A 17,304-nucleotide genomic window follows, 5' to 3' on the forward strand; every position below is an offset into this window, starting at 1 on the left:
GGGCGGCTCCTCTGGTGCCCGGCGTAAGACACGGTGGAAGCGATGGATTTGGGCAAAAACCCCAACGGGCCCAACCATTCCTCAACTCTGTTCGCGAGGGAGGACGGCAGCTCCACGTCCTTCTACGTGCGGCCCAGGCCCGCCAAGCGGCGGCTGCACCGAGGGCGGGGTGCGGGAGCCCTCGGGCGGCTTTGCCTGCGCAGTGCGTCCTGGCGGCGTGGAAGGCTGCAGCGGCCGGGGCGGGCGGCCTATCGCTGAGCCCCGCCTAGGCGGCCCACCCGGGCACAGACGCAGGGCAGGACCCTGGCCGAGCGCGCCGCAGAGCCCGAGCCGTAGTCGCTCGCGGGGCTGCCTTCACGGACGCGGGCGACGTGGCCTTTCGGGCCTACGTGAAGGAAAATGCCCGCTCGCCCCATTCGGTCGCGGGCTGCAGGTCCCGAGCCCTGCCCCGCGGGGAGGCAGCTGAGGCCCGGCGAGAATTCGAGCACGGTGCTGGCGGCCGGCAGTGCTGGGGGACCCGGTGCATCCCCTGCGGCTGCGGGCCTCGGTCCTAAGCCCCTCACTGCCCGGGGCAGGCGGCGCCAGTCGAGCTCACGCCCACCCCACCCGGAACTCGCTCACGCCCACGCCCACCTGGAACTCATTGACCGGGGCCGGCGGCGCCAGCCGAGCCCACGCCCATGCCCACCCGGAACTCGCGCTGGCCCGCGAGCACGGCGCGCAACCCCGGTTCCCGCCCGCACCTCTCCCTCCTCACCTCCCCCAGCAAGCAGAGGGAACAGGCTCCGCAGAGTGGGGGTGAGGAGGCACCGAGAGCGGGGGGGGTTAGGCTGGGGGAGCGGGGGGTGGGGGGGGGGGGAAGAGAGACAAACAGAAGTAGAAAAAGTTGTAGCCAGTATACCAGTGTTATCTACGGTGTAGATTTATACCTTTTCTACTTGACCAGGTCTCTTAGGTCCTGTCTGAGTAAATATTTTTAACACTAAAGCGATTACAAATGAAAGAGTGGCCAATAAAGTGACGACTCTCCTCAGGGCTTTAAACCAGTTGGGATAATGTGGTAAGAGAAAAAGTTCAATGTGTAATGCTCTCCCCGTTACCTATTACTGTGACTGTGGCTTCACTGAGTGTTTCAGAAATAAGGCATACCATGAAAACACAACAGGAACTGTACTATTAGCTAAATTAAGGAAGTCGGGTTTGGCTGGACTGCCTTCTGGTAGAGCAAAACCCCATCTGACCACCACAAGAAGGATACGAAACTGACTCCATCTGAGTAAAAGCTAATATGGGAATATAAGCCTTTGTTATTAGCAGGACCAGTGGTGGAGCAACGAAGGGGATTAGTCCTGCCAGAGTTACCTATAATGCTGGCTTTGGACTGTCAGGCAGGTACATGATGGTGCTTGGTGGCCTGGCTGGAAATACTGCTTGCTTCTGCTTCTTTTTAAAGTTGCAGGGGGATGTGTGATAGCCTTGTGTCTTGCTCATATACACTGGAAATGATGAGAAAAGCCAAGGCCTTGGAAACAAAGAGGGAAAAGTACTGCTGGAGAGACATCTTGAGAGAATGTGTATCTGTTCCTCTGCTGGCTCCTAGTGCCACTGCGAAAGAATACTTAAACATCTTAGAAGATGCTTGAGAAAACTTCAGGATGAAGTGAAACATACTGGGCCCTATTGAAAGTCTTTTTCAGGAGGATGCCAGGCAGTTCTGATAAACGTATTGTTATAACTAAGTGGAGGCATTGAATCAGAAGCATGTTTTTGTCAGCATCTCGCAGAGAGATGGAAAACTGAGCTGAAAGAACAGTCCAGGACTCCCGGAAAGGCACTTCCAACAAGTGAGTCAAGAGCCCTGATTTTGAAATACATACAACAATGTGTGATGATAATTCGCCCATGCCTGAGGAAGACAGAAACACAGCAGGAGCAGAAAGGTGAGAATGGGAAAGAGGAGGAGCGGGGAGAGACAGAGAAGGAGGGGGACTTCTGGGGATGGGAGCTGCCATTACGATCATTCGGCAGTTAATTGAAAAATTTAACTTGGATCTACCAACAGTTACACAGGCCTTCTTAAAAACTATTGGTGAGTTGGAGGCTACTTCTTCCTTCTTAGCATCTGGTCAGAGAGCTGATAGATACCCCATTTGGTCCCGACAAGATGACATAGATCTGCAAAAAGATGAGGATACCAGAGATACATTGGTCAAAAAACTTGGTGCTTAGAATGTAGCTCGGAGGATTGTGTTTTAAAAGAAATAATTGGCAAGATAAAGAGAAAAAAAAAGTCGTAGCAGATGAAGTGATTTAAAAAAGAAATTGTGACCATTGAACTTTAGAGAGTTCTTGCATTAGAACTGGCACTTACCTTTTGACCAATGCTGCCATTGCTGTGAGAGTCCTAGATTTTGTAGCCAAGCAGAGTTGTATAGGGGGGATAAAAAGAAAGGAAATTGGATAAACTTAGAGCTCTCCTTGGCAAGGGTCAATGTGTTTATGAAAGGAAAATCTAAACCAGAGAGGAGTTGGTCCTCAGTAGTAATCCTTTGCTGGAATGAACCCTTGCTATATTAGTGACAGAGTCAAAGGAAATTTAGGAGACATAGGCCATTTTAGGCAACAGAAGTGATCTCCTTTTCTTTGGCAGAAGCTCCTTGAAATTGTGACAGATTCCATATCAAGAATCTGGAAATGTGGGAAGATTTCATTATGAGGCCTTGAACATGGATTATCTCCAAACCCAGTGAGCTCTGATTTCTAGACTGCTTTGAAAAATCCCATATTCATTTTGCTAACTTGGTATTTGGGGACACTCCTCCTTGGCTGTTCTTTTCTTTGAGCCCTTCTCAGTCACGTTTGTAGGGTGTCTTTCTTTACCTACCACTCAGTTTTGTTTAAAACACACACACAACCCTAGAGAATCTCAAGAATAATCTTACTCCATTAATAATGTGTTTTTATTTATTGAGCATAGTTTGTGCTAAGCATTGTGTTAGATTTAAAAATTAGTGCATTGACTCCACTTCGTTTTTTGTTTGTTTGTTTGTTTTTTCGTTTTTGAGATGGAGTTTTGCTCTTGTCGCCCAGGCTGGAGTGCAGTGGCATGATCTCAGCTCACTGCAACCTCCGCCTCCCAGTTTCAAGTGATCCTCCTGCCTCACCTTCCCAACTACCTGGGATTACAGGTGCACACCGCCATGCCTAGGTAATTTTTGTATTTTTAGTACAGACAGGGTTTCACCATGTTGGCCAGGCTGGTCTCAACCTCCTGACCTCAGGTAATCCACCCGCCTCGGCCTCCCAAAGTGCTGGGATTACAGGCGTGAGCCACCACGCCCAGCCTGACTCTGTTTTTTGCTGTTTATTGAAAATTAATGCAACTTTGTATTTGAAAAAAATTGAACAGTATTCCATTGTGTATATATACCACATTTTCTTCCTCCATTCATCCACTGATGGATGCATAGGTTGACTCCATCTCTTAGTTCTTGTGAATAATTCTGCAGTGAACATGGGACAGCACATATCTCTTTAGCACATTGATTTCAATCTTTTGATGTTTACCCAGTAGGGGGATTACTAGATAATACGGCATTTCTATTTTTAGTCTTTGGAAACTTCCATACTGTTTTAGATAATGGCTATACTAATTTACATTCCCACCATTAGTGTACAGTATTCATAGTTTTGTCAACACTTGTTACTTTTGTCTTTTTGATGATAGCCATTCTATTAGCTATGAGGTAATATCTTCTTGTGGTTTTATTTCTTATTTCCCTGATGATTAGTGATGTTGAATATTTTTAAATGAAACTATTGGGCATTTATGTGTTTTTTGAGAAATGTCTCCTCAGGTTCTTTGCCCATTTTACAACCGTGTTATTTTTCTAACTATTGAGTTTTTAAGTTCCTTATAAATTTTGGATATTATCCTCTTATCAGATATATGGTTTGCAAATATTACTCTTACTCTACAGGTTGTCTCTTCACTTTGTTAATTGTTTACTTCACTGTGAAAAGCATTTTAGTTTAATGCTATTCCATCTGTATTTTTGCTTTCATTGCCTGTGCTTTGCGGGTGATACTCAAAAAATAATTACTCAGGTCTATGTCGTGGAGCTTTTACCTTCTTTTTTTCTAGTACTTTTACAGTTTCAGGTCTTATATTTAAGTTTTTGGTCTATTTTGAGTTTATTTTTGTACATGGTGTGAGATAAGTTTTTAAATTCTTTCTTCTGCATGCAGGTATCCAGTTTTTCCAAGACCATTCACTGAGGAGACTGTTCTCTCCCCATTGTGTGTTCTATATATCTTGACTAATCGTCAATTATTTACAAATTCATGGATGTTTACTGGACTCTGTATCCTGCTTCTTTGGTTGACATGTCTGTTTTTAGGCCAGAAACATGATGTTTTGATTACTATAGCTTTGTAATATATATTTAAGTCAGGTAATGTGATGTCTCTAGCTTTGTTGGTTTTGGTCAAGATTGCTTTGGCTGTTTAGGGTGTTTTGTGGTTCCATGTAAATTTTAAGATTTTTTTTTCTAATTATGTGAAAAATATTATTAAAATTTTGATAGGGATTCTATTGAATCTGTAGATTGTTTAAGGATAGTATGGACATTTTAATATTACATCTTCCGATTCATGAACATGGAATAACTTTGTGTTTGTGTTTTTACCAATTTCTTTATCAATGTTTTGTAGTTTTCTGCATATAGATCTTTCATCTTCTTAAATAAATTTACTCCTAAGTAGTATTTTTTGTAGCTATTGTAAATGGGATTCTTTATTAATTTCCTTTTTGGATAATTTGTTAGTGTACAGGAACACTACTGATCTTTACAATATGATTTGGTTTCCTACAACTTCACTGAATTAGTTTATCAGTTATAACAGGTTTTGGTGGAGTGTTTAGGTATTTCTATATAAAATATCATGTTGTCAGCAAACAGACAATTGCATTCCTTCCTTTCCAATTAAGATGTCCTTTATTTCTTATTCTTGCCTAATTCCTCTGGCTAGAACATCTAGTACTATGTTGAAAAGAAGTGGGAAGAGTGGGTATTCTTGTTTTGTCCTTGATTATTGAGGAAAAGCTTTCAACTTTTCCCCATTGAGTATGTTGTTAGATGTGGACTTGTTATGTATGACCTTTATTGTGTTAAGATACATTTCTTCCATACCTAATTTGTTGAAAGTTTTTATGGTGGAAAAAAGTGTTGAATTTTGTAAAGTGCATTTTCTGCATCCATTGAGATGATCATATGGTGTTTGTCCTTTGTTTTGTTAATGTGATGTGTCACATTTATTGATTTACATATGTTGAATCTTGCTTGCATGCCTAGGATAAATCTCACTTGATTACAGTGAATGATCTTTTTAGTTTTGTTAATTTCAGGTTGCTGGTATTTTGTTGTGGAGTTTTGCGTATTTGTTCTTCAGGAATAGTGGCCTGACCCTGTGTATCCAGTCCCAGGTTAACCACTGAAGCCCCAGGACCCAAGCCAGCCATCTCAAACCTAGCCAGTAGCTTAGCACGGATACATTTAGCCTGAAGACCAACACCAGTGGATACAGGCTCCAGGACAGCCACTGTGGCTTCAGTGACAAGGCCAGCACTGACAATCCTAGGCCCCAGTCCAGTTCCTGCAGAGTCAGGCTCCATGCCATCCTAAGTACTAAGATGTTCTCAGGCTCTAGACCAGTCTCAGCTGCTCCATGACCTAGAACCTGCTCCAGCAGACTCAAGGTGCAGGAACATTAGACTCCAGTGACAGGAAGGATTCTGTGAATTGAAGTTCTAAGACCACCCCTGAAAACAAAGGCTTTGGGCCAGCCACCATGGATTCCAACTCCAAGGACATTTTACTGGTCTCAGTTGCCAGGTAAGCCCCAGAACAAAGCCAGTTCTTTTGGGCTCAGGTTCCAGGCCCATTCCAGTGGATCCAGGTGCCAGAGCCATCCTTGTGCCTATCTAGCCCCTGCAGACTCAGGCTCAAGGCCCACCCCAGCACCAGGTCATCCCTGTGGATCTAGAACTTAGGCAGCCTCAGCAGATACAGGGTCACCCTCATAGACACAGCCTCTAGGCCCATCCCCATAGACTCAATCAATAGGTCTACCCAAGGGGATCCAGGCTTCAGGCCAAACCCACAGACCTAGAAGTCAGTTCTTCCCATCTGCTGACGCAGGCTGGCCTGCCAAAGGACTCTTGTAGCAACACTGACCTCAGACAGAGAGCCTTGCTAGAATCTCTAGATGAGATGACTGGTGAAAATGCTTCCCAGACAAATCCAGTCTGCAAAGACTGGAATAATCCTTACTTTGTCAAATGTGCAGACATCAACATAAAGCAAAAAGAAACAGGGAAAACTAAAGAGGTATAATACCACTAAAGGAACACAATAAACTCCCAGTGCCAAATGTCAAAAAAATGAGGATATACAAACTGCCTGACAAAATACTTAAAATAATAGTTTTAAGGAAGCTCAGTGAACTTCAAGAAAATAGAAACAATTCAATGAAATCATAAAAATAATAAATGACCAAAACTAGAAATTTAACAGATATTTAAATTATTTAAAAAATCAAACAGATGTTCTGGAGTTGAAAAATACAATTAATGAAATTTTAAAATGCAATAAAGAGGATCAATAGCAGAATTGATCAAACAGAAGAAAGAATATGTGAACTCTAAGACAGGTTATTTGAAAATATACAATCAGAGGAGGAAAACAGTATAAAAAGAATGGAGAAAGTTTATAAGACCTATGGAATGGTATCAAAAGAACAAATATTCGAATTATAGGAGTTTGTGAGGAGCAGAGAAAGATAAAGGGATAGGAAGAGTAAAGAAATAACAGCAGAAAACTTTCCAAATATGATAAAAGCTATAGCTATCCAGATACAAGAATATCAAAGGTCTTCAATAAGTTTCAATCCAGACCAGAAATATAGCAAGACATTATAACACAACTGTAATAAGTGAAGAACAAAGAGAGAATCCTGAAACTAAGATAAAATAAGTAAATAGCATATATGGTAGTTTGAATGAGGCTTGGATCCATCAGCAGATTTCTCAACAGAGAATGTGGGATGATATAGTCAAAGCGCTGAAGCAAACAAGCAAACAACAACAAAAACTACCTATCAAGAATAATGTACAAGGAAAATTATCTTTTAGAAATGAAGGAGAAATTGAAACAAGTAAAAGCTGAGGAAAGACAAAGATGGCTGACTACAGGCACCCAGCACTCACCTCCTCCACAAGGAAGAACCAAAACAGCAAGCAGGTAATCACACATTGAATATAGCATGTAGAGAAAAAATGCTGGAATCCAGAAGGGAAGCAACTGGACCATTCTGAGGCATGAAAGCTTGAGATGGCAGCACAGAGAAGGAAGTGAGGCATCCAGTCCGATTAGCTCAGAGCCAGGAGGGACTCCCATTGGAGGAAAAGGCAAGTAAGAGATCCTCAGCAGTCCACATGCCAGAGTCCTGTAGTACATGCTACAGGAAAGTCCCTCAGCCCTCAAAGGCCCTGAGTAGTATAGGGATTTGCTGGGTCCATGTTACTGCACTGTTCCACAGAAGGAGTTCATGCAGTGTTATATCCCCAGGACCCAATCAACTGCAGCATGACATCATTTTGAGAACAGACCCAATACAAGACAACATTCTGCACCATGGCTTAATAGCCCCTGCATCTCCACATCCCTGGGGTCCCATGAGCATCCTCTCATATCCACCCAGAAGTCTGCAGCATCAGAGCATTAGCTGGACCCAGATGTACAGTAAATCTGAACCCATGGAGCACTCTAAACCCGGACAGCAGGCATTCCTGCGCATCAGGGAGTCTGCGCTCAGAACATAGAGAACGGAAATACGCACTCCCCAGAACTTGAGAGCCGCCTTCCTGGGTCCACCACCACAAACAGTTACTCTGTTCCCTTCAGTAATTATGTAAATAAAGTTTATATGCTATTTTTAATTTTTAGTTATTTCTTTATAGTTAAACAGTTAATCTTTCAAAAAAAAAGTGAAATAACTCAGAAAAAGAAGAATGAAGAAATCCTATATGACATATGGGACACAATCAAGTGAACAAAAACTCAAATTTTGGGAGTTCCAGAAGGTACAAACATGGCAAAAGGCATAGAAAACCAGTTTAAAGATAATAGCTGAAAAGTTCTCATGTCTTCGAAGAGATGAAAACATTTATATGTGGGAAGATCAAAGAATCCCAAATAGACCAAACCCAAAATGTCTTCTCTGAGGCACATTATACTCAAATTGTCAAGAGTCAAAGACAAAGAATTGTAAAAACATCAAGAGGAAAACATCAAGTCACATGAATCTCCATCAGATTAACAGCATGTTTCTCAGCAAAAATATCTGGGCCAAGAGAGAATGGGATATGTTCAAAGCCCTGAAAGAAAAAAAAAAAAAAAAAAAAACTGTCAGGCAAGAATACGATACCTAGCAAAGTTATCCTTCAGAAATGAAAGAGAAATAAAGTCTTTCCCAAAACAACAAAATCTAAGTGAATTCATTATCACTAGACCAGGCCTTCAAGAAATGCTTGAAGGATTCCTGCGTCTAGAAGTGAAAGGATGATATCTCCCATCACAAAAACACACAAAAGTATGAAACTCACTGGAAGAAGCAGATACACAAATAAGAAAAAGAAAGGAATAAAATGTCATTACTATAGAAAGCCATCAAATTGCAAAGATAATAAGAGAATAAGAAAGGAACAAGGATATACAAAACAATTAAAAGGCAATTAACAGAATAATAAGAAGTCGTTGTTAGTAACAGCCTTGAAAGTAAACATATTAAATCCCACAATTAAAATTAAAAGTTTTTTTTCCAAGATGGTGGATTAGAGGCATTGTTAGCATGCCTCTCCTACTTGGAAAAACAAAATAGTGTCTAGACATACACACTGTGAATTTTTTTTCTAATAAGCAGGCAAGAACTTAACAGGAAAACTGAAAGAAACCACAAACTCTGAAAGAAGTGGCAGGCTGCAGCCTACACAATGAGTCAGGCAGAAAACTGTAAGTCCTCAAAGTATGAGGGGGGATAAACTACCCCCAAGATATACACTACCACTGGGGAACCTGACAATACAGGCCATAGGGGATGGCCTTAACTCTATCCAGCCTGAAACCAATTTAGGGAGTAGTGGGGAACAAAAAATTAGAAGCACCAGCACAAGAGAGCCTTGCATGCATTCCCAGTCTCCAGTGTGGACCAAGGAAGCCATTCCTGATCCTACCTCCCAGGGGACCTCACAGAAGTCGACCAGCTAATTCAGGCAGCAGTCACAGGTTAAGAGAAGCTTCTAACTAAAATTCATCATATTCTCTCAAGTGGGATGAACTTCCTTTGCCAGAAGTGGGAGGTGAGTGGAAAGCGTGCTGCATCCGTGAGTGCAGAAGCTGGGCACCCTGGCTTTGCTGGCAGACTGGGAGGGGCATGGCCTAAGTGCCACAGTTGCTGTCTCTGCCAGAAAGGCTTATGGCCTGGAGCAGTTTTGAGTTCTGAGTGAAAACTGCCTGAAACTTAGCCACTGCTAGTGGAACACCATGGGCATGAGATCTGCCTTGCCAAGTACGTGGGGACTGGGTGGGGCTTACTGCCACCTGCTGCTCCCCACTCCCTGTGTAAACTCTTCTGTGCAATAGAGGCAGCTGCACCCCTTCCTAGAACGTTGCCCCAGTGGCAAGAGAACCACCTTCAACCCCCACAAGAGCCACTGTTTTCCTTGCATGTGGAGAGCCAGCACGTGGACCCGCCTGACCCAGCCTCGACCTGGTTTTGCCCCTCCACCTACCCTGTTAACTTTATACAAAGGACGGAAACTTTTGGGAATTCTGTAGCCCCTCCTATTGCCTGAGACACCAGAGTACCTCCCCTGGGTAAACATAAGGCAAGCATAAATCCCACTGCTACTACTGCAGCTGGTGCTCTTTTCCAAGCAACACCTCCAAGCTAGAGGCCAGCTGACACATTCCATTACAGCAGCTCCAGGTAGAGTAACAGAGCACCCAGGAAGAAGAAAACTTGTGTGTAACCTCAGCTATCACCATTTCCCGCAGTGTCCTGACTAACCAGTGGATCCTAGTCTGTCCAGGTGACAGTTCATTACTACTATAACCATCATTTGAGAAAGCCAACATACCAAGGCTATTTATAACGAAGGAATCTCAGAGTCTACGTTACTCTCCTGCCACCCTCATCAGAGCTGGTGCTGGTACCCATTGCTGGGAGACTTGGGGACAGATTACATCACTGATGACTTTACTGGCAAATTCTACCAAACTTTAAAAGAAGAATTAATACCATTTCTACTCAAACTGTTCGCAAAAGTTGTAGAGGCAGGATCTCTCCCTAACTCGTTCTATGTGGCCAGCATTGCCCTCATACCAAAGCTAGGCAAAGACACAACAAAAAAAGAAAACTACAAGCCAATATCCTGAATGAACATAGACGCAAAAATACTAGCAAACTAACTCCAACAACACATCAAAAAGATAACACACCACGATCAAGTGGAATTGATCCCAGGGATGCAAGGATGGATTAATACACACAGATCAGTAAATGGGATACACCACATGAACAGAATGAAGGACAAAAACCACATGATCATCTCAATAGACTCAGAAGTAGCATTTTATGCAATTCAACATGCCTTCATGATGAAACTGGATATACAAAGAAAATACCTCAACACAGTAAAGACCATGTATGACAGATCCATAGCTAACATCATACTTATTGGGAAAAAAACCTGAAAGCCTTTCTTCTAAGATCTGGAAGAAGACAGAGGTGTCCACTTTCAATACTTTTATTCAGCATAGTACTGGAAGCCCTAGCAAGAGCAATTAGGCAAGAGAAAGAAAGAAAGTCCATTCAAATAGGAAAGGAAGAAGTTAAATCATTCTTGTTTGCAAATGACATAATCTTATAATTAGAAAAACTGAAACACTTCAACAAAAATCTCTTGGCACTGATAAATGAATTGAGTAGTTTTAAGATACAAAATCAACATACAAACATCAGTAGCATTTGTATATGCCAGTAGTGAACAATCTGGAAGAGAAATCAAGAAAGCAATCTCATTTACAATAGCTACCAAAAATTTAAATAGCGAGGAATAAATTTAGCCAAAGAGGTGAAAAAACTCTACAATGAAAACTACAAAAAACTGATACAAGAAGCTTGAGGAAACAAATAAATGGAAAGATTTCTAATGTTTATGGATTGGAAGAATTATTATTGTTAAAATATTCGTACTACCAAAAATGATCTATAGACTCAATGTAATCCCTATCAAAATAGAAAAAGAGTCCTAAAATGTGTATGGAACTACAAAAGACCTCACATAGACAAAGCAATCCTAAGCAAAAAGAACAAAGCTGGAGATACCACGCTGCCTGACTTCCAAATTTACTGCAAAACTTTGGTAACCAAACAGCATGGTAGTGACATAAAAGCAGTCACATAGACCAACAGAACAAAATAGAGAATCCCAAAACAAATCCGTACATTTACAGTCAACTCACTTTCAACAAAGGCAGCAAGAACATACACTGGGGAAAGGGCAGTCTCTTTGATAAATAGTGCTGGGAAAAATAGATATCCATATGCAGAAGAATGAACTGGATGCCCCATCTCTCACCATATACAAAATCAAATTAAAATGGATCAAAAAACTTAAATATGATACCTGGAAGTACTAGAAGAAAACACTGGGGAAATGCTTCAGGACATTGATCTGGGCAATGGTTTGTTTGTGTAAAACCTCACAGACAACAAAAGCAAAAATAGATAAATGAGATTATATCAATCCAAAAAGTTTCTGCATAAAAAAGAAACAACAGAGTGAAGAGACAGCCCACACCATGGGAGAAAATATTCACAAACTAGACATCCAATAGGGAATTTCTAACCAGAATGTATAAGAATTCAAATAAACAGAAAAAAAAAAAAAAAGGCTTGATTTAAAAATGGGCAAAGAACTGGAATAGACATTTCTCTAAAGAAAACATTTAAATGTTTGAAACATATATGAAAAAAATGCTCAGCATCACCAGTCATGGGAGAAATACAAACTAAAATCACAATGGGATGTCAGTTCACACCTGTTTGAATAGTGATTATCAAAATGATGAAAGATTAGTGTGAAGGATGTGAAAAAAAGAGTTCTTGCACACTGTTGGTGGGAATGTAAATTAGTACAGCCATTATCGAAAACAACATGGAGATTCTCCCGAAAATTAAAAATATGACCACCTTATGATTCAGTAAGTAATACTACTCCTGGGTGTATATGCAAAGGAGTTTAAATTGGTATGTTGAAGAGAGAGCTGCACTGCCATGTACATTGCAGCATTATCCACAACAGCCAAGAAATGGAATCAACCCAGGTGTCTGTAAACAGATAAAGGGATAAAGAAAATGTAGTTTTAGTAGAGATGGCCAGGCTGATCTTGAACTCCTGACCTCAGATGATCCACCTGCCTCGGCCTCCCAAAGTGTTGGGATTACAGGCGTTAGCCGGGCACGGTGGTCCATGCCTGTTATCGCAGCTACTTGGGAGGCTGAGGCAGGAGAAATCGCTTGAACCCAGGAGGCAGAGGTTGCGGTGAGCCAAGATCACGCCATTTTACTCCAGCCTGGCTGACAACAGTGAAACTCAAAAAAAGAAAGAAAGAAAAGAAAGAAAAAGAAAGAAAGAAGGAAGGAAGGAAAGAAAAGAAAGAGAAAATGTTGTGTATATACAAAAACATTTATCTAAAGAAAATATTAAACATTCTGTATGTGTATGTACGTGTGGGTAGACACTATGTATGTATATAGATACACAATGAAGTAGTATGAACCTTTAAAAAGAAGAAAATCCTGTTATTTGTGACAACCTAGATAAACCTGGAGGACAGTATATTAAGAGAAATAAGCCAGGCCCAGAAAAAGAAGTACTGCGTGATCTTATGTATATGTAGAGTCTAGAAAAGTTGAACTAACAGAAGTAAAAAATAGCATGGTGCTCACCAGGGGCTGAGTGTATGGGAAGTTTGGGGAAATGTTGGTCAAAAAGTAAAAAGTTTGAGTTAGGAGGAATTCATTTAAGAGATCTATTGTACAACCTGGTGACTATAGTTAATAACAATGTATTGTATTCTTGAAAATTACTGAAACAATAGATTTCATGTGTTCTCATCACAAAAAAGATAAGTATATGATGGAATGCATATGTTGATTAGCTGTTTATAACCATTCCACACTGTATAGATATTTCAAAACAACATGTTGTACACAACAGATATATACAATTTTTGTCAATTAAAAAGAAAACAAAATAGCTGAGTGCAGTGGCTCACGCCTGTAATCCCAGCACTTTGGGGAGGCTGAGGCAGGCAGATCACCTGAGGTCAGGAGTTTGAGACCAGCCTGGCCAACATGGTGAAAACCTGTCTCACTAAAAATACAAAAATTAGCCTAGCTGCTTGTGGTGGCGGGTGCCTGTAGTCCCAGCTACTCAGGAGGTTGAGACAGGAGAATCACTTGAACCCGGGAGGTGGAGGTTGCAGTGAGCCAAGATCACACCACTGCACTCCAGCCTGGGGGACAGAGCGAGACTGTGTCTCAAAAAAAAATTAAATATTAAAATAAAATAAAATAAATATAATACCAAAAGAAGAAACAAGTAACTTAGCCATAAGGAGAAAGAACCAAATCGAGAAGCCATAAAGTTTTCCCTGTGGAGACAACACTGGGGTAGGTTGGAAAGGGACACTGTAGTAAGGCACTGGGGGGCTATTGCTTTTTATTACAATGCTTTTAAAAAATCATGTTTTTGGTTTTTTTGGGGGGGGTTCTGTTTGTTTGTTTGTTTATTTGTTTTGAGACAGGTTCTCTCTTTGTTACCCAGGCTGGAGTGCAGTGGTGTGATCTCAGCTCACTGCAGCCTCAACCTCCCAGGCTCAAACAGTCCTCCTGTCAGCCTCACGAGTACCTGGGTCCACAGGCGTGAACCACCCACCTGGCTAATTTTTTGTATTTTTTTGTAGAGACAGGGTTTTGCAATGCTGCCCAGGCTGGTCTCGAACCCCTGGGCTCAAGCAGTCCACCCACCTGGCCTCCCAGAGTTCTAGGATTATAGACGTGAGTCACCGCACCGGGCCTAAAACCTCCTTTAAATATTAGTTTGCATTACTTTGATAAAAATCCATGTTTAACAGTCACATGGGCTTCTCTACATCCCAAGCAGATCTGGGATGTGAAGTCAGGTTTCCTGTGTGAGTGACGTTGCTGCTGCTTTTTTGTGTGAGTTTTTGTTTGTTTGTTTGTTTTTTCGTCAGTTTTATTTTCTTTTTCTTCCTATTTTGGCCTTGTAAGAGAACAAAACCACAGAATAGCTCAGAAAATTTCACTTTTACCCCTACTTCTTTCCTCCTTTCTCCTTACATCTCTCTCTCTCTCTCACACACACACACACACACACACACACACACACACACACTCTCTCTCACACGTCTCTGTATGAGCTTGGCTGCCCAAGGCCGTCCTAGCCCTCTCTCCTTTCCTTTCAGAAGTTAATTTTCTGACACCACCTTCCACAGTGCCCTCTCAGCTATTTTGTTCCTAGACAGTTCACAGCAGTCCATCCACCTATCTCTAATGTCTGTCTTCTGGTAGTTTCTGAGAGTATTTATTACTCCCTGAAGAACACACAGGGAACCTGCCAGCATCTCTTGTCACTCACCACGTGCTCCTTCGGCTCCCTCTGTCCCTCTGGCCCCTGGACTCAGCTCATCGACTACAACCCGCTCTGCTTCCTCTCCCTGAGGTGCCTCAGGAGCCTTGCATTCTTCCCCAGGCACAGCGGGGGCACTTAGCTCCTGATTTGGGCCCCACCGTCCTGCTTCTCACTGCTGTCCTAAGGCTGGAAGCTCAATGGCTGCACCAGGAGGCAGGCTCTCCGGAGCTTCTAAAAGCCCATGTTGCGAAGATTTGGCCCCTGACACCAGCCTGGGCCTGAGCAGCAGCCACTGGGCCTGGTGCTCCTGTCTGTCACTGCTTTAGTTTGTTTTAATCATCTCTATGATGAAAACTAACTTGGTGGTTGGGATGTTTTGTGGGGGAATTCATTATATTGGCACTTATTGTTTCTAGTCTGACTACCATGTTACATTAATGTTAGCTTTATCACCTGTTGTTCCAAGTTTCTTATTCATGATTTTAGTCCTTATTTAGTTTGGATGGCACAGCTAATGGCATCATTCAATTTTGATTTGTTGAAGATAGTTGTTCTGATATTCGAAGCTACAGAATTTTTTTAAAATCTTCTATTTCATTGTCATTTGATGTGGGCCAATACCAGTTGAATCTCTGCAACTCTGTTTCACACACATTTATTTATTTCAACAACCCAACTTCATTTTGAAATAAATGTGTTTTTTTGTTTGTTTTTTGAGACAGAGTCTCGCTCTGTCACCCAGGCTGTAGTGCAGTGGCTGGATCTCAGCTCAATGCAAGCTCCACCTCCCGGGTTTATGACCTTCTCCTGCCTCAGCCTCCTGAGTAGCTGGGAGTACATAGCTGGGACTACAGGCGCCCGCCACCTCGCCCGGCTAGTTTTTTGTGTTTTTTAGTAGAGACGGGGTTTCATCATGTTAGCCAGGATGGTCTCGATCTCCTGACCTCGTGATCCGCCCGTCTCAGCCTCCCAAAGTGCTGGGATTACAGGCTTGAGCCACCACGCCTGGCCAAATAAATGTTGTTTTTTTAAAGCTACTTTACAAATTTTTGTTTTATTTTGAAACAGTCGTATAAATTTCCAGGAAATTGCAAAAATTGTTGAGTCTTGAGTACCCTTCACCAAGCTTTCTCCAATGTTAACAATTTTTTTAAATTAAGGTAATGGCAACATCTTATACAGCTTTGCTATGGCACAATATTGAAACCAGGAGATTGATATTGATATAAATATGTTAACTAGACTCCAGGCCTAATTCACGTGTTACCAGTTTTTACATGCACTCATTTGTGTGTGTGTGTGTTTATACATGCACGTGCGTGTAGTTCTGTGCAATTTTGTTAGATATATAGATTCAGGTAACCACCATCATAAACAAGATACTGTTCCAAACCAGGCATAGTGGCTCACACCTGTAATCCCAGCACTTTGGGAGGAGGATCCCTTGAGCCCAAGAGTTTGAGACCAGCCTGGGCAACATAGGAAAACCTAATCTCTACTAAAAATAAAAGTTAAAAAGGTAGCAGGGCATGGTGGCACATGCCTGTGGTCCCAGCTACTCAGGAGGATGAGGTGAGAAGATCATTCAAGCCTGGGAATTTGAGGCTGCAGTGAGCTATGATTAAACCACTGCACTCCAGCCTGGGAGACAGAGCAAGACCCTGTCTCAAGGGAAAAACATACTATTCCATCACTGTTGAAGACCTCCCTCAATGTGCATCCATAAATCACTCTGATATGGTGTGACTCTGTGTCTCCACCCAAATCTCATGTCAAATTATAATCCCCATGTGTCAAAAGAGGGACCTGGTGCAAGGTGACTGGGTCATGGATGTGGTTCCCCCATGCTGTTCTCGTGATAGTGAGTTCCACGACATCTGACAGTTTAAAAGCATGTGGCAGGTCCCCCCTTGTTCTCTTTCTCTCCTGCCGCCATGTAAGACGTGCCTTGCTTCCCCTTTGCCTTTTGCCATGATTGTAAGTTTCCTGGGGCCTCCCCAGCCATGCAGAACTGAGTCAATTAAACCTCTTTTCTTTATAAATTACCTAGTCTCAGGTAGTTCTTTATAGCAGTGTGAAAACAGACTAAAACACACACCTTTCCCCCCTTTCCTAATTCCTGGAAACCACTTATTTTTCTTCCTCTCTATGATTTTGTGATTTTGAGAATATTATGTAAATGGAGTCATATACTATGTAACTTGGTGAGATGGACTTTTTTCACTGAATATACTGCTTTCAAGATACATCAAAAATGTTGCATGTATCAATAGCTTGTTCCTTCTTTTTAACCAAGTGGTATTCCATCTACAGCTGCTTTAAGACACACTCTCCCAGCGCTACAGAGAAGGGACTGTGGAAGACCCTGTAGATTTTCACTTCAGTCCCCCTCAAGCTCCCTGGGGTAAGGCCAGAGGGATTGAACATTGGCACCTCCTGGGAGCTGCCAATCACCTGGCAGTCACCTCTTCTCACTCAGCAGATGCTGCGTTAAGAAGCACATCCAGGCCGGGCGCGGTGGC

General features: G+C 42.2%; 1 pseudogene; it reads right to left on the reverse strand.

Moving 5' to 3' along the window:
• Window positions 1-877: 877 nt before the first annotated feature.
• On the reverse strand, window positions 878-1,669 carry LOC126957372 (transmembrane protein 69-like; annotated as a pseudogene).
• Between the last annotated feature and the right edge of the window lie 15,635 nt (window positions 1,670-17,304).

Source organism: Macaca thibetana, chromosome 6 (genome assembly GCF_024542745.1).
Source record: "Macaca thibetana thibetana isolate TM-01 chromosome 6, ASM2454274v1, whole genome shotgun sequence".
NCBI classification, from domain to species: Eukaryota; Metazoa; Chordata; class Mammalia; order Primates; family Cercopithecidae; genus Macaca; species Macaca thibetana.